At 40.5% G+C, this 18,755-nt stretch overlaps 1 long non-coding RNA gene across 3 annotated transcripts; it reads left to right on the forward strand.

The window, feature by feature from the left end:
• Positions 1 to 1,537: 1,537 nt before the first annotated feature.
• LOC120406645 lies at positions 1,538 to 18,181 on the forward strand. Of its 3 annotated transcripts, none has more exons than XR_005599439.1 (3): positions 1,538 to 1,709; positions 7,541 to 7,646; positions 17,859 to 18,181. It is a non-coding gene; the product is annotated as an uncharacterized LOC120406645 (long non-coding RNA). The 3 variants fall into 3 exon arrangements; XR_005599438.1 differs by lacking the exon at positions 1,538 to 1,709 and adding an exon at positions 3,189 to 3,247; XR_005599440.1 differs by lacking the exon at positions 1,538 to 1,709 and adding an exon at positions 3,266 to 3,385.
• Positions 18,182 to 18,755: the final 574 nt, after the last annotated feature.

Consider the following 18,755-nt stretch of genomic DNA (forward strand, 5'->3'; position numbering starts at 1 on the left):
CTAGCAATTTAAAGTGGCTCTAAATTGGATGTAAATTGCATTTACACCCTCCCTGAGGACCCTTTATATTGCAAGAGTGGTGTAAAAGGTCCGTAGATAAATAATAAGTAGGCCCGTGATGTCACATAGAGGGCAAAGCAATTCAACTATATGATTTAATTTAATTTAATTATGTGACATTGAAGCAGGAGCTCAGAATTAGTTTATTCTACATTGCAATTGATCATGCAATTTTAGATATGGGCAGGCAATTTAAGAAACCACAGCACATAATCAAAGAATTTGGGTATTTGTGTCCTTGACACATGACACAACACTTCTGAGATGAGTATACTTGAAATATACAATGCATTTCGCATTGACATGCATACCTAATTTAAATCAGGTAGAAGAATGACCAATATAACACTATGCTCACATCTCTCAGCTGTGATTCATACAATTCCCCAAGAGTATAATGACCTTATAACATTTAGATAATATTGTTTTGACCCTGATTATTATATCAGCTGAACATGTGAATGAGCAGTCAGCAAAATAAAATTATTAAGTTAGCTGCGATTCATGGTGGGGAAAAATCAGTTGAAATTTAGATGCTGATGATGTCAGTAGGTCATAACATTATTCCAAATCTGGATAATAAACTTATCTGAAATGGAATACCTGACCCTGAATAATCTTGTATTATATATAATATGTATGAAGCAAACCATTGATTCATAGGTATATTTTTCTTCCCTCATGAACACGTCAATAAAAATAAATACAGTTTCTATATACTACATTTGAAACAAAAATATCAGTGGCAATTTGTAATTTGTATAACATGGATTATGTTTAATGACCTTTTCCTTTCATTGTCTCCAGTAGTATTTGGATGAAAATACCAGTCATGTTCTTAACATATATTTTATTTCTTTCACTAAATGGGAAACTTTCTATATTTTCTGTAAGTGGCCAGATTATCATTATTTTAACTGCACCAGGCACCTCCCAAAACAGACTGAAAGACAAGGGGTGAAATCCTGGCTCCATTGAAGTCAATAGCAAACTCTTGTTGACTTCGGTGGAGGGAGGATTTCACCCAAGACCATTGACTCAAGGAGTTTACAAAGACTCAGACTTTGCAAACACTCATGTATGACTGTATTCTGATGAATAGTCCTACTGAAGTCTCCTTGTACTCACACATTGAGCTATAACAATCTTGGTAAAGACAGTATTACACAATGTTCTAGAGTTCATATGGAGCAAGCAGTCAAAAGCGAAGTGCCTGCTTTTGCATGGCATAACCTTTGTCAAGTTTATGAGATGCTACTTATTTTATATTGTTTGTATTGAAACAGCATGGAATAACTGGCTGTAGTGAGGTGGCCTGGTTCCCCGCTGCCCCGGAGGGGGACAAGCCCCTCCGGACGCCAAAGTGGGCGGAGCCAGTGGAGCTTGCGCCCGCTCCCCAGAGATCAGGGCACAGGACAGGAAGTACAAAACCCCAACCCCAGAGCTCACTAGAGGCCTGGCCGCTGGAGAAGCCAGACACCTAGCTCCTGGGTGGGAGACTCTTGCAGGTTGTGGCCGACCATACCCCGGAGAAGCTAGTAAACTTGCCTCTGGCAAGTTACCCAGAGGAGCTGCCAAGCCTACCACTCACCAGGTACTCAGAGGAGCCCATGGTGCTTGACTCCTTGGAAGACTCTGTCCAGATGCAGGTACCTCTAGAGGGGGAAGTAGAAAGTAGTCCGGGGGCAGCCAACCCTAGTCTGGCTGCAGCACACCCAGAGCCAATGTCAGTGTGTTGCGGTCAGGATCCCCACTGACTCAGCAGCAGATCATCTACTGCTGCTAGGGCCCTGGGCTGGGATGCAGTGGAGTGAGTGGGCCTGTGTCCCCCCTGCCACCCAATGTGTGGATGTCAGTCTCCACCTCTCCCTAGTCCTTCGAAGCTAGGACTTGGGCCTGTTATTGAACTGTTTGCTCAGCCCCTGCCTGAGGTGCTGACTGTTTGCCACCCAGCCAGGCTAATTCCCTGACTCATTGGACCTAAGTAGTGAGGCAGCCTGGTTCCCAGCCAGCCCAGAGGGGGATGAGCCCCAGCTGAACCCCTACACAGGCTCTTTAAGTAGTGTTCACAGTTTATAATGTGAAATCCTTATAAAAATTCATTCCTTCCCTGGACCCTACGACAATCTTGCCAGTTAAGTCTCTTCCATTTATTCATTATATCCATTTATCTAATTAAAACCATAAAAAGTGTTCAACTTAATTGATAAGACTCTGGTAGGCATTGTGGAAGAAATAAATTTTTTAGCAGGGATTTAAAAGAAGTCAGTGGAACCAACAATATAAAACCAATGACAGAAAAAATTGAATTATTTTGGTTGTTTGAGTTTGTCAGCTGTCTGTTCCCTAATGATAGTTATCCTTCTCACCCTCATTTCAGAGAATTTAAGTGCTATTGAAAGTTGGTTTTGAGATGAAGGGTTTGATTTTGACCATGTTGTAAGATTTCCATGACAACTTCACATGATTAACACATTTAAATCTTTCTGAAAAAAATGATTTGCGGTTTTTATCCATGTCGTTTTCCCAACTGCAAAAGAGATATTGCCTAACAAAGGATCATTTACATTTTTTAAAATTTAAAAGGATATTAGTTTATAATTTCTAAAGAGAGAAACTTTAGAAGCTTAAAAATAACTCTTTTAAGATGCCTTTTTGTTTGGCTCTCTTAAGATGCCCTAATATTCTGAAAGAGTAGCAGATGGTTAAATTAAACCTTTTGATAACAGTAACTTCAGTACACAGTCTGTAATACTGCCTCTTTGGGAGCTAACATAGCTTTGTGATTCAGGCAGCCTCAATTACTTGTAGCTAGTGTCTTGTTTGCTGCTGCAGAGCTAGCATAGTACTAAGCATTTTATAAGTTCTAAAAATAAATGTTTTGTGTGTGTTCAGTTGCTTAGTATTGATAGTTAACTATCAAAATAAACCCTCCAAAGGAAAAACCATGGCCCATTAAATCAATGACTTAGGTGATAACTATTTTATGGTGGGTCAGATGTTGAGTCTATAACTTTGATTGTCCTTTTGTTCAGCCATTTGCAAGAAGACATTTGAGCTGTTGGGCATGATCCTCAGCTGATATAAATTAGTGCAGCTCCTGGCCGCTTATATTTGAGGAAATGTCATCTGATTTCAAGTGAAGTAGGTTTCCTTTTGCTTTATAAAATAGGCAAGACCATGTGAGGTTAGTAAAGTCCTGTGCCTTGGCTGCCATGCTTTAACAAAGGATTTGTGTGTATGTTCTGGGAGGAGGAAAGTCACAGAGCAGTGTCTTTAGAGAAGTGGGGAGCAGAACCTGGACACAGAACTGTTACATCTGACAGTTAAGTCATGTATTACTTTTGCCATCTACTATCCCTTTCATATAGCTGTGCTTATTATTATGAATAAATTAGATTAGGAGTATAGGACCATATTCTGGTTATCTAAACTGGTAACTCCTTTGAATTTGGGCTGCATACTGGCAGGAGGATTAGCCCTTAGTTTCTTGGACACAGTATATATTTATTGATTGATTGGAGGGGGCATGTTAGAGTGTAAGGGGAGAGCATTGAAAGTGCTCGGCTTACATTATCCTTTCTCACTCAAGTAATCCATTTCAACCCTTAAGGCACTTTAAAGTGCCATTTTGTAGTGTTGAAATTTTACTTCCCTCCCCCTCTTATAACTAGAGGTAGCTGAGGAGAGGGGACCCAAAAAAGGGGGGGGCAGGGAGGAGAGGGAAAAATGTCATTGAATTCTTTTCAAAAATAAGAATATTTTAAATTTAAAATATTTCAGCCAGCCCTATAACTGGACAAAAAAGTAAAATGTAACAAAAAGCAGATTTCCCACTTACAAAATCATCTCAATTGTAAAACTTTTGATGAGTTTGACCAGCTCTGCATAACATGCTCTCTCTAATGCAGTTGTTAGTGCTGTCATTGAAGTGCTTCATTCTCATTCTTTCCCAGATAAATCTAAATGACCATCTTGAAGCAGTGATACTGTTTTCCATACTGATGGTATTTTACTTCAGCAGGTCTATTAGATTCTGTGTGTCTCATCTTTGTTTCTTACTACTTTGGATGCTTATATGTGCAATATTTCTTCATGCTCCACCAACACACAGTAGTGGGGTTTTTTACTAATCAAATGGCAGAAGGCTTCTGAGCTGTAATTCCTGAAATGGCTGTTTGTGCTGGAGGTATCTCAAGCAAACAATTTACTCTAACTTTACCAGATAAAATATTCTGGGGAAAGGCTACCTTGGTTCTGTGATTATATCAGCTAAATTGTCCCTTTAGTGCTCTAATTAAATGAAAGAGGTTAATTGATGCAGAAATGGCTTGATGAGGCACAGGCAGCACAATTATTTGAGGAAGCATGGTTTCTCTACATTTAAACAAACTTAGGTTGCATTCATATAGATTTGGATCTGTTGGGATTGAAACATATGATGCATTTCAAAAAGCTATTTCATTCAAAAAGCTATAGGCCTAAATTTTATACCTTGGGGCATGCATGTGGCTGCCTCACTCTAGGTGCCCAGGCATGGTCTCATGTGTAAGCCCCACAGTGATTCAAAAACAGGAGGAAGACAGGTGTTTGTCTGCCTAAATTGCATGCCTACTCAGATTGGGTCCCATTCAAAATCCAGCTGCTGAAGGAGGTGGTGTGTCCCTTATAACTCTTAGCCTAGTGGTTAGAGCACTCACATCAGTGGGATGCTCAGTTTCTTTCTCTCTGCCTGCAAAGGGGAGAGGATTTGAACACCTTCTCAGGTGACTGTTCTAACCACTGACCTGTAGAGTAGTCTGTTGTGAGTGCCCTCAATCTCTCATATTGAAACCATTCCACTATGGCAAAATAAAGTGATTGGAGCAGGAGATAGGACCCTGGGTCTCCCCAGTGGGTTTGCTAATGACTAGACTACAGCATTATTCTCATGCTCCCTTCCTATCTCTGGTCCAATCTATTTAAGTGTTTATCCATCGGGGGAGATTATCCATCACTGGGGTGGGGAGGAAGAGTGAGGGGAAATGACTCACTGGTTGGGGCACCCACTTGGAGGTGGGAGACCTTGGGCCCAGTCTATCCAGCCAGTGGAGGTGGTGATGTTGTGTGTAGCAGGAGGGAGGTGCCTAATTCATTTTTGGAAGAAGTAGGTTAGGTGCCTAAGTTGCCTGATTACATGGGGTGGCTTCCTGTTTGTGGATTACAAACAGGGTTAGGTGCCTCCCTGCAGTCTTGACTTAGGCACCTATCTCTGAGAGACAGGCTTTGGGCTCAGCTCCATCCTATCTCCCGTTGCCTAGCTTAGGCAGCTCCACATCTGGCATTCTTGCTTTTGTGGCTTGCATTCCTAGGTGCCTTTCTCTCCCTGTTTTTTGTATGTGGAGCCTATGCATTGTGAATCATAGTGCTGTTCCTGTGATCTTTCTAGGCACCTAAAAATTAGGCACTGAGATGCTCACTGTTGTGACAACTAAATTCCTTTGTGGCTCCCACTCATAATTGTATTTCCTTCCAGTGTTTGTCACTTTGGTTCCCATCTTTGTAACCGTCCCCAAAGGAGTACACCTAATAAGGGTCCTGATCCTGAAATGTGATTCATGTAACCAGACGCCTTTGTTTGCAGAGAGCTACATTGAAGTCAGTGGGCTCTGTGAGAGCTCCAGCACCTGCCCATGTACATCGCATTACACTATGATGGGCTAAATCCAAGAGTCTACAAGACTAAGCAGGTGTTTAATTTTATATAGAAAGAAATTATTTGCATTTGGCTGCCCTTCATTTCAGTCCCTAATTCCTCTGCCACTGTTTGACCCAGAGTCCCCTCTGCCTTTGAATGAAATGACCCAATCTCAACCATCTCCACCTTCATTAGTCTTTACTTGCTATCTCAGGGCTGCTGCAGTGCTTGTCCTATATGTTTGTACATGCATATAATTTATATCAAAATTGAAGCCACCCTTTCATGTGGGTCTACCATGACTTTTCTTGTGTGATTAAATATAATTGTGGAGAAGCATTTGGATCGCACAACAAACACTTCTAATGTGGGCTGATTCACATTAGAAATTCTTTGTTCTCTCAAAGTAGAAAAACATCCTCACTGAGCTGCAGCAGGAAAACAACTTGCTCAAACATTACCTGAATCAGGATGTTCCAGCTCATTGAATCTAAATTTATTGTATGAGTGCACTCAGGCATATAACAGAGACCAGTGCATAATTAGTAGGCAAGTCCAAGATAGACAATATGAATGCTATCCTGCCCTCCACACACTAGAATTTCATAGCGGTTCATTTCTCATGTCCATTTAAGATCACTTAAAAATTGTTCATAATGACTTAACTGATAGATAGCAAGACCTGACTTATCTGTACCTACTTTTTGAATACATGATACCCAGCTTTAACAGAAAAATAACATGAATTAGGAACACTTCTATGTGAAATAGCTTTCAAGCTGTCTGAAGCGATCAAAATCAGCTGGCATATGACAGGGAAGATGTGTCCTGGAAGCATTACCTTAGCCCTTTGTAAGCTGGTGGTGGGGGGAATGACATCTTACTTCCTTGAAATACAGACACTGGTTATTGAACAGATGTACTTGTAAATAGACACTACAAATCATGGTGACATCCTCCCTATGCATACTTATGTGTGTACATGTGCTTCTCTAACGGGAGAAAGTGTGCAAAATGCAGTGCAAGCACAGAAAGAGAAATGTTAACACTGTGCAATGTATCTGAACTGAATGTGTGCATTACTTTTCTCTGTTCACATGCACTCTGAAGAAAATGGTGTGTCTGAAGCAACTTTTGTATATGGCCATAGTTCTTTTTCCCAGAGCTCTTCTTGGAGCAGCGCATACAACCCTATACTCAGGCCTGAGCCTTACTGCTCCATCTAGCTCTGGATAATTTTCCTTGGTGTGAGTTCTCCATAAATGTGTCTAATTTTCGTTTTGTTTTTTCCCCTTAATTTACTAAGCTTACCCCGGAAGAGGCTTTACACTAATCTCAGTTTGAGGAATTCTGGTGTAAATTATTAAAGGAGAATGTTAAAAGGATAACTTAAAGTGATATAAGTATTGGATAAAAATACAATACGATAAAATACAAAAACTCATTTGCAAAATCAAACTTCCAGTACAGTACAATAAAAATACTGGTATCCCTGGTGCAGTGGATGATGGGGCATATCACTGGGAGTGTGATTTCAGGGTCTTGGCATGGGGAAGGGAATGAAAATTAGCGAAGGACCGAAGACTGAACAGAGAGAAAAGGGACTGAACTTCACAGCATCCCTTTTCTCCTTTAACTAAATGGGTCAGACTGTCAGCTGTTGCGCATCAGCAAAGCTAATGAAATTGCCCAGTGGCTTCTAAATCTGGGTTTGTAGCATCAAGATACACTTTTTTTTTTTTTAAGAATCTCTTCACTTTTACCAGTAGACTCAGACTTACTTTAATTTCTCTTTAAATGTAGGAGATGACACATTGGATAATATTTCAAAAGGTGCCCAAGTGACTTACAAGCCTATATCCCATTTTCAAAGTTACTTAGTGATCCAGGAGACTAAATCTCATTGAAGGTAAAGGGATTTAATTCACTTATTCACTTTTTTGAAAATTGTACATGCTGTCTAGTCTTTAAGACCAAGTAGTGGGAGTAAGGACATCTAGGTTGTTTTCCCCATATTTGCACCTGCCTCTCTGGGGTCTTGTAAGGCTTAATTCTTTATTGTTTGTACAGTTCCTTATGTTTTTAACTGGAAAGTGCAGATTATTGTAAAGATGAAAAATACAAGCCTCAGCATGTGCTCCTGTCCTCCTCAATGGATTGACCTCTTCTGTGACTTGCAGAACCGTTGGAATATGCCTTATTCTGGAATAAGCTGGATAGTGACGAGTGTAGCACTTTTGAGCGTTGGTGCACTTCTCACAAGAGCTGGGAAAATTGATTTTTGTTTTCGATTGGCTGGCAATTTTGAATACACCCCCCCCCCTTCATTTAGACTTTCAGGTATTTTGACAAAAGTGAGCAAACGATTCACAAAATTGGCTGGGTGAGGAGAAAGGTGGTGCTGCTGCTGCCCCCAGCATTTTTTGGATAAGCATTTGTCCAATAATTAGGACTACCACTTAGGAGGTAGGAAGAACTAGTTCAAATCTCTGCTCCAATAACTATTTATTAAAAGTGGAACAACTTGAAGGGGAGATTCTGTGAGAGCCCCATACCAGAATATCCATCCATGACTAGGGCACTCTCCTGTGATGTGAGAAAACAAGTTCAAATCCCTTCTCCATGGGGGGAAACCTGGGCCACCCATGTCCTAGGTAAGTTCCCTAATCATTGGGCTAAAGCTCATAAAAGAGCCACGACTCCCACCTCCCTTTGCAATTTCCTTGCTTGCTTTTGTCAAAATGCCTGAGTCAAAGTGAACTTTTTTCAGGTTTGACTTTTTCAGTTTGCTCTCAATTATTTAGTGAACTGACGTGAATTTGTGAATAGTTTCAGTTAACCTGAAACTGAATTTTTCAGTGAATAAACTATTTGTCTGAAAAATATCACCCAGATCTACTTGCAATCCCACAGTATGTTTCGGAGATGCATATGAAAGAGGAGAGGGGCAAGTTTTTTTTTATATTTGACCATTCCACTGAGAAATACGGAAGGACAGGTGAAAAAACTGAATTTTGATCCTTTGATTCCTTTGTTTGTTTGAGAGCCAACTGCATGGAAACAAGAAATGGCCTGACTACTATTAAGTCAGATACAATTGGAACAAAATGGAAATGTCTCTCATAATCAGGCTGTGAAATTGAAATATTGGTGGGGGGGGGGGGGAATCCACTCTCCTTTCGAATTCCACCACAGCAAGTTGATACTTTTCATCCTCAGCTCTAAGACCCTGCACACTTTATCTCCAACCTACATTGCTAATCTTAACTTGTAAGGTGTTTTCAAGAGTGTTCCATTTTGGCCTAACTCTGAAGTCAATAGTAAAACTTTGGCCAATCCCCCAGTGCTGAGAGCTTTCAAACTCCCCTGGCTTTCAGATGGTGGTACTTTGTGTACAAGGCTACTATTGAAATCAGTAATGGCTCAGCATTTCTGAAAATCATGCCCGTAGCACAGCGGTGTTCACCGGTGGTCCAGAAAAGGTGGATCTATCAGCCTCTTTCAGGGCTTAATGCTCTACTGTTGTAGCCTGCCACTCATCAGTTGTCTTATGCTAACATGAAACCCAATCCGCTAATGTAGGGGTTTGTGACTTCTTCAGATTGTGAGTCACATTTTAATACATAATTTATCTTGTGGCCACCTGCCCTGGCACCCTCAATTGTACAGACTACCACTTCTTCCATGCACAATCCTTGCAGTTATTGCTTACATGGCAAAGTATTCTTAGGAAAACCTTTAATTTTTTAGCTGCATTTTGCAGCTCAAAATTAATAGGACCTAGAACTAAGTGACCAGCCAGCTCTCTACAGACCATCAGCAAGTGTCCCAGAGATCACCAGTTGTCCACAGACAAGTGGAGGGTGCTTTTTAGCTAACACATGTATATCTTGGCAGTGATCTTGTTTTAAAGTGCTCTAAAAATGAACCACTCCTGTCATATGTAGCTGAAGCTGTTTATGAAAAACTTTTCTAATAAAAATATTTTTCTTATTTAGGATTGCTTAATTACTATAGTACTCTCATACTGACTGAGATCATTTGTGTAATATGGGTGTCTGTAATACAGATTTGTGACACAATTTTTTGCATTTGCATCATGCAAATAAATCTTTCATCTATAGTTTAGATTTAAATAAAAAGGCTTTTATCTGCTTTCTATTTGGGATTCAGCTGGGATTTTAAACCACAATTTGCTGCTATATATACGTGTGAGTTCCTGTGTCTGTGAACAGATGCACACTGAGAGGACTGGGGCTTCAAGATAAATCTGCTTATTAATCACATGCTGTGCAAGCTACTGTAGTGATAGCACCAGTGTTAACGCCATAGTTACAAAGCACATGCTACAAATTGGAGTGTATTCATCCTTCAAATGCCGACACAGCTATCTTATCTCATCATGAATTTAAAAGTTTAACTCAGTACTTTTGTTAATAAGTGAGTGGAGATTTACATCAAGTGGAGCTCTAAGGTGCTCTCAGATTCATTATTTTAAATCTCAAAATATTCAGGAGGCAGTTGTTGGGAGTATGTGGGGTGGGGGTGGGAGGAAGAAACTAAAACTAATGTCCTATGACTTAATCTATTCGCTTTCTGGAATGAAAAGGATGAAGAGAATGAATAGATACAAAATATTCAGAGACTAGATCTGAGATGCTGAATGCAATAAAGTTAAGATATTTTACATGCATTGGGGAAGTCCAGTAACATGTATCACTCTACAGCATTTCTTCACTAGTATTGATCTAATGTATTGCAGACAGATTAATACCTTGACAATAAACATTTTAATTTCATTTGTTACACTGAAGGAGGTCATTTTGGCAATAGCCCTTGGTACTTTAACTCACTTTCATCCATTAAACAATGTGTTGCTGAGTTTAGCAAAGAAAGTATTATGCATTTATAGCTTAAGAAATATTAACACATCATTAGACTAGCGGAAAAATGATCAACATGAGTAAACCATTCTTCAATTGTAATGCCTGACTCTGACTAATATTATTGTCCTTATTCACTGATTGGGCTTTTCTGATGTTAAAGCATTTGCCAGCAGTATAAAATTGGGACCACATCACCAAACAAAACCCCTCATATCTATCCTTTATATTAAATGGGTTAAAAAGGAAAGCAGGTGGGGAATGGCAGAAAAGTGGAACTCCTAATATTTTTCTCAGTTGTTTCTTTGCTTTTCCTAATAAGCATAGTAAGAAATTTCATCTTTTATTTATTGCTGCAGCCTCATCTACCTGTGGCAGCGGTTCTCAAACTTTAGCAGCCTGAGGACCCCCATTTTGATTTGATTTTTTTTTCTCATACTACCAAGCCTCCTGCTTAGCCACAGGCCCCCACCCCCACTTCACCCCTGCCCCTCTTCCATGCCTCTTTCCACCCCCACCTTGAGCACTCTCCATCCCTGCTCCTCCCCTTTCCTCCCAGTGCCTCCTGCACACTGGGAAGAATGGAGAGGAGTTGATCAGAGGTGCCCATGGCCCTGGATATGATTCCACCCCCTCCCCTGAGTGTGTCCAGTCCCCTCTCCTCCCTTTCCCTCCTAGTACTTCCTGCAGGTGTTCCCTGGTGTGCAGGAGGCACTGGGAGAGAGGGGGAGGAGTTGATCAATGGCACCTGTGCCCCCCTAGAGGGGGAGATTAGGAGATTCCCAAACCAGAGCTATCCTTTGTAGGTGACAAAACTGCAGAATTGTCAATGATTGAAGTGTCACTAGAGCAGGTTTTGGAATTAATTGATAAGTCACCGGGACCAGATGGCATTCACCAAGAGTTTTGAAAGAACTGAAATGTGAAATTGCAGAACTATTAACTATGGTTTGTAACCTGTCCTTTAAATCAGCATTTGTACCCAATGACTTGAAGATGGCTAATGTAATGCCAATCTTTAAGGCTCTAGAGGTGATCCTGGCAATTACAGACTGGTAAGTCTAACGTCAGTACCGGGCAAATTAGTTGAAACAATAGTAAAGAATAAAATTGTCAGACACATAGAAGAACATAAATTGTTGGGCAAAAGTCAACATAGTTTCTGTAAAGGTAAATCATGTCTTACTAATCTATTAGAGTTCTTTGAAGGGGTCAATAAACCTGTGGACAAGGGGGATCCAGTGGACATAGTGTACTTAGATTTCCAGAAAGCCTTTGACAAGGTCCCTCACCAAAGGCTCTTATGTAAATTAAGTTGTCATGGGATAAGAGGGAAGATCCTTTCATGGATTGAGAACTGGTTAAAAGACAGGGAACAAAGGGTAGGAATAAATGGTAAATTCTCAGAATGAAGAGGGGTAACTAGTGGTGTTCCCCAATCCTATCCTATTCAACTTATTCATAAATGATCTGGAGAAAGGGGTAAAAAGTGGGGTGGCAAAGTTTGCAGATGCTATTAAATGGCTCAAGATAGTTAAGACCCAAGCAGACTGTGAAGAACTTCAAAAAGATCTCGCAAAACGAAGTGATTGGGCAACAAAATGGCAAATGAAATTTAGTGTAGGTAAATGTAAAGTAATGCGCATTGGAAAAAATAACCCCAACTAAACATACAATATGATGGGGGCTAATTTAGCTACAACTAATCAGGAAAGAGATCTTGGAGTCATCATGGATAGTTCTCTGAAGACGTCCATGCGGTGTGCAGTGTCAGTCAAAAAAGCAAACAGGATGTTAGAAATCATTAAAAAAGGGATAGAGAATAAGATGGAGAATATCGTATTGCCCTTATATACATCCATGGTACACCCACATCTTGAATACTGCATACAAATGTGGTGGTCTCATATCAAAAAAAGATGTACAGGCATTAGAAAGGGTTCAGAAAAGGGCAACTAAAATGATTTGGGGTTTGGAATGGTTCCCATATGAGGAGAGAGAAAAGAGGCTAGGACTTTTCAGCTAGGGAAAGAGGAGACTAAGGGGGGAATATGATAGAGGTATATAAAATCATGAGTGGTATTGAGAAAGTGAATAAGGAAAAGTCATAGACTATCAGGGTTTGAAGGGACCTCAGGAGGTCATCTAGTCCAACCCCCTGCTCAAAGCAGGACCAATCCCCAGACAGACTTTTGCCCCAGATCCCTAAATGCCCCCCTCAAGGATTGAATTTACAACACTGGGTTTAGCAGGCCAATGCTCAAACCACTGAGCTGTCCCTCCCCCTATAGTTATATATTTGTTCCCATAATATAAGAACTAGGGGCCACCAAATGAAATTAATGGGCAGCAGGTTTAAAACAAATAAAAGGAAGTTCTTCTTCACACAGTGCACAGTCAATTTGTGGAACTTCTTGCCTGAGGAGGTTGTGAAGGCTAGGACTATAACAGGGTTTAAAAGAGAACTAGATAAATTCCTGGAGGTTAAGACCATTAATGGCTATTAGCTAGGATGGGTAAGAAATGGTGTCCCTAGCCTCTGTTTATTAGAGAATGGAGATGGATGGCAGGAGAGAGATCACTTGATCATTACCTGTTAGGTTCACTCACTCTGGGACACTTGGCATTGTTCACTGCCAGTATACAGGATACTGGGCTTGATGGACCTTTGGTCTGACCCAGTATAGCCATTCTTATGTTCTTATTTTTAAGCCTTTAGCTGTCTGTCTCACAATTTCCCCCATGATATTCACTAAGATATTGATCCAAACCTCACTGAATCAACAGGAGCTTTTCCACTAACTTCAGTGGGCTTCAAATAAGGGCCTTACAGCCTACACCATTTTGCGACTAATTACTTTTTAACAACCACACTTAGCATGAAAGGCTGTTTTTTTTTCTTTATATATTCAAGGTTACAGCATTCTCCCTAGCCCCTCTTCCTCCCAAAAGACCAGTTAAATAGCATGGTGATATGGTCACTGTTTTCATTGCATTTAAAATCTGCTTATAAGACTGTTATTTTGTTTCTATTTATCACTTATACACTGTGTAATGCATTAAGGTGTAGTGAATTCTCAAGGAAATGTTAAAGAAAGCTGAAGCAAAATGACACGTTTAGTTTTCTGATAAGAGGGTTGACTTTTCAAACTGAGTAGGTTGTATTTGTGAATGTAGGAAAGATTTATGGATACATACTGCATAGAATGAGCACAAATGGGATAAGTACTTGAAAAGTCAGAAATTAGATGCAGGTAAGGCTTTCTTACATTTAAGCTGGGTCCCCGATAGCCCAACTGATTCTCAGCTGTTCAGGCCTAATGCACTAAGGGTTCAGAAGGGGTTTGTGGCTGCTCTGCAAAAACATGCAGTCTATGAAGGTGCTCTGAGGAGAGGAAGGGTAAAAATATGGAAATTGGGTCTGCTCTCTGAGCACCTCTTCTGCATGATTTACTTTTGTCTCATCTGCCAGACCTCAGGAATTACTAAAGCACTGGTGCGTTAGCAAAATCTGTGGAAACCGGAGAAGAAGAGCAAGCACAACTCGCTAAAGTGACGTAGGCCCCAGACACATGAAGTTGTGTGGTTGATTGTTTGGGTTTTTTTTCCTCTTTTGGAGATGCCACAAGACACTTTGTTTACCTGAGCATCTGCAGCTACGGCCACTCACAGCTCCCAGTGGCTGTGGTTTGCCGTTCCCGGCCAATGGGAGCTGAGGGAAGTGGTACGGGCCGGGAATGGTGAACTACAGGCAGGGTCCTGGGTATGTCAGTGGTATTCCACAGGAGAGATGGAAACATGAGCTGGTTGGATATATATATATATATATATTTTTTGGACAAAATGTGTTTTCATCTAAACCAAACCTTTTTGCGTGTCAATGTATTAATTTCAACACAACTCTTGTTGGAAAGGTTTTTCAGGATGAGGGTGGATTTTTCTGGTTAAAACAAGAGGGCTGGGGTGGAAGAGACTAACCAACCCACAGTAAACAATAGCCTGGTGGTGAGAGCTCTCCCCAGGCTATGGGAGATCCTGGTTCAAGTTCCTTCTTTGCCTCATTCAGAGTCAGCTGGGATGAAAATCTGTGCTCTGAATCAGAGCCTTGAAACTGTTTCCCCTATATCCCTGGGGAGTGCCCTAACAGTGGACTGTTGGCTATTCTGTTGTGTGTATTTTTTGTTTTTTAAAGAGATAAAGTTCTTGGTTTTGTTTTTTGCATCAGAACAAAAACACATTCGGAAGCCTAAAGACTTTTTGCAAGATGAAAAAGTTGTTTTCTGGCCACCCCTAGTGGGAACCCCTTCGGGGTACAAGGACATTAGTGCTCCACAGCACAGGTATGATCCAGCTTCAGCAGGGCTTTTCACCTCAGGGAAAGCAATCCCAGGATCTGTTTCTGTGAACATACTATTCATGTTTGTAATGAATGATTTAAAGAAAGCATTTTGCTTTTCTTAACCACTGAGTTTAAAACTACCAGTTGTGACTGTTTAAATGGCTTTCATATTAGTATGCCTTAGGGGTGAACACCAACACCTACATAAATATTTGTTTTTTTGCATTTTGTTATAGAAACGCTTTTCCTGTTACCTCATTCACAGGAATTTTTTACAAAGCACACTGCTTCCCTGGTGGCTTGCTTGTTACTCTGAAGTTATGACTCTTTGGGCTCATCAATATCTTCTATTGACTTTTCTCACTTTTATTTACTTTTACATTACTTTTTTCAATGAGACTTTGCGGTGGGTAAGGCATGGAAAGTACTATGCGGCATATATACAGGCTGTACTGAATTATACCTCTTGCTTCATCTTTAAATATTAAAAGATAAGCAAACGTATCTTGAAATATATTTAAACATGGGAACTGTGGTTTTTGAATTTCCATTAAAAATTTATATCTTTTAAGAAGTAGGGTTACTGTTGCATGCAAGAGCTATGAATAAAATCAATAGTAAGCAGCAGATTTAGCTATAATATAATACAACAAATGGGAATATTATACATAATTGTATGATCTTTGAAAGTGAAACAAAATGAATGGGAAGGGCTTAGAATGCTCTGAGCAGAGATAATACAAAGATTTTTTTTTAAACTGGAATCTTCGTTGCATAAGAAACTATGCTTTGAAGGAAAAAAAGCTGAGCAAAATATGCAACTTAGCAAAATAAATCTGCAGTCTATAAGGAACACATCCTATATTAATTACACTGTCAAAAAATTGAAATCTGTGAGAAATTTGCCAGTGTAGGGAATACAAGACTCAGAACAGCAAATCTGGTTCATGACATTAGTGATATGTTCCATTCTCTTTTCATGTTCATTCAGCAAGTCCTGGCCCATTCCATCCTGGTGCACTGGTAAGGTTGGCTCACATGAATCACTACTAGGGAAATTCTGTGCTACTGCATGTGTGCATAATTAATAAGCCACACTTTTAATTTTTTGTACAGAAAAAAGCTTCTGCCACAATGTTGCTGCATTTCTTTTAAGAACCTGATTGATTTTTCATTGTTTTAAGATCCAAGGATTTTTGGATCTGTGTTCACCAGGACTAATTGGTGAGGGTATACTCTAAGCCTACCCAGGCAACGGAGTGCAAGGACTTGGGCGGGGGGAAGAATTAGTCTAAAATCCCCCCAGGAAAGAGGGGGGGGGTTAGGGACTTGGGAAATATTTGGGGGAAGGCAGAGTTCCAAGTGGCTCCCCCCTAAGATTTGGAACACGCTTGGTGGTGGCAGCCTACTGTTAACATAAGCTGGTAAATAAGCTTGAGGGTCCTTCATGTGGGTCCCCACATCTGTACCCAAAAGTTCAGAGTGGGGAAGGAACCCTGACAGTTACTTTTAATGTAAAGCAAATACCTTTTTAACAAATGTTTCTTATTAATCACTGAAATAGGGTGGCTTGTCTCTTGAGAACCTCCTCTGTCTCATTCCCTCCAATCTGTCCTTACCTTGTCTCTTCTCCACCACAGCCCTATTCTCCTTACCTAGCCAGGTTTCTCATCAGTCGACTTGCCCAGCAAGTCTTAGTCTCCCCCTCTGGACTATTTGTCCCAGTCCTAGTCTCTGCCCATCCCAGTTCCTGCCCCTTCCACACCAGTCCCCAGTTCCTTCCCCACTTCCTGACTCCTCCTATTCTGACTCTGATTTGGACCCAGGGACTTGAAGCTGGATTTCCCACATGGCAGGTGCAGGCTTTAACCACCGGGCTATTGGTTATTCTGGGATGACTCACTCAACTCACATACATGGTTTATGTGGTATTACTCTATGATTCAACTTCACTATTGTTTAAAATGTCATTGTTGTGCTCTGGAACAGTACTCTGATTTCAGCAGGACTTGTCATTTCTATTTCTTTCTTGTTATTTCCTAGGCAAAAGAAGCACTTTCTCCTGAAAATATTCTAGGAAAGTTTGCATATTTTAGTAGCAGTTCAACAGTTGTCTTAGTCACATTTCTATATTTCACAGCTTGCAGCTACACAATATGATTAAACTACTCTAACACCACAAATCCTAATTATATGAACATCAGTGGTCCTTAATTCATAACAAATTCTTCTGAAAACAAAAGATTCTAGTAACAAAGGATGAAGTGTCTTTGAGGGGCACTCTTCGTTTATCAGATGATGAACTCCATTTCTGGAACTTCTGCTCCCTTAGATGTGATAACTATTACAGTAAGAGGCCTGCCATCATTCCTGCTGCTGAAGCAGTTGGACAGTTAATAAATTACACGTGGCACCCCCCCCGCCATGTTCAGATATATCCATAGCATCTCAACTTATATTCTTTTTAGGGAGAGCGAGTCCTGTTAAGTGTTCTTTTGTTTTTATTAAACTTAATTTTCATTTAATTGTCTGTCTTCTTCTATTAGTTATTGTCACAATAATATTGTTCAAATTGTTTCAATTAAGTGTTGTAGTGATGTCCACAATGTCCAGGGTGTGCTGTCCCTTACTCATGGAACTTACTGTTGCCTGTTCCCTGGAATCAGTCCAAGAAATAACCACAAAAGTAGAACTGAGGGTTGATTTATTGCTTGTTTCCGTATTTGCGCAGTTACACACTCACACTCACACTCACACACTCCATTCATACTGCTGACAGGCTGCAGATGCGGCTATTTGATTTAGTTGGGGATTATCCATGCTTTGAGTAGGGGATTGGACTAGATGACCTCTTGAGGTCCCTTCCAACCCTGATATTCTATGTTGCTTTTGATCTTAGGTTACTGAGACTGGCCAGGTTCCAGCTTCCCAGAGATCAAACCAGTAGGCAATGAGAGACCCCGGCGTCTCTTGGATCTGCAGGAAGGCTCTACTGCTTTTGGTCCAGTCCTGAGTGTTCTTTGTTGTTGTTGTGGGTTTTATTCTTCTCTCTGGCCGCTACTGCCGTAGGTTTATATATAGCCCCATATATACCTTGATTATCCTTACATGGTAATATTTCGGTTTAAGCCTTGCAATTGGTTTCTTACACTCATACTATGTCATTCATTCATTATATATGGATTACATAATCAATAAACATGAATACAATTTTGTAATATAGCTTTAAGCAAGCCCTAACATCAGCGAGGACTTCCGCCGGTATTTGTGGTTCAGACAGGAAACTGTGCAAACTGCACTTTTAGACTGCTCGAAAAGGCATGAGGTGAGGCCATGGGCTGTCCCGCATCCCTATGGAGCAGGAGCTGCTCCTGCCTGCCAGAGGCCAAGCCATGAACGAGGCCACATCTGGCTACACTTACCATCTAAGCTCCCAGTTCTGCAATGAGCACTGCACGAGTGGACCTCTGCCTGCACAAAGCCCTAGTAACTTCAATGGGGTGCTGCACAAAGCTCATTGAAAATTTGGACCTAAGAAGGCAATTGCTTTATGAACAGTGGGGGAAGAATAAAATAGATAATCAAAATAATGGAATAGCTGAGGGTTTTCTTTTTCTTTCTCCAACCAATTCTTAAAATGTTTTTTTTCTGACTAACTAGAAAAAGATAATTTCAGACTACCATTGTGCTATGTTTCAGTCCCTTTATAACAGACTGGCAGCCCTGATATTTTCTAGGAAGATGATAATACTGGGAAGCAATAAATTAGAGACCCCATTCCTATGTTATACTTTAG

This window comes from Mauremys reevesii, linkage group 5 (genome assembly GCF_016161935.1).
Source record: "Mauremys reevesii isolate NIE-2019 linkage group 5, ASM1616193v1, whole genome shotgun sequence".
Lineage (NCBI taxonomy): Eukaryota > Metazoa > Chordata > Testudines > Geoemydidae > Mauremys > Mauremys reevesii.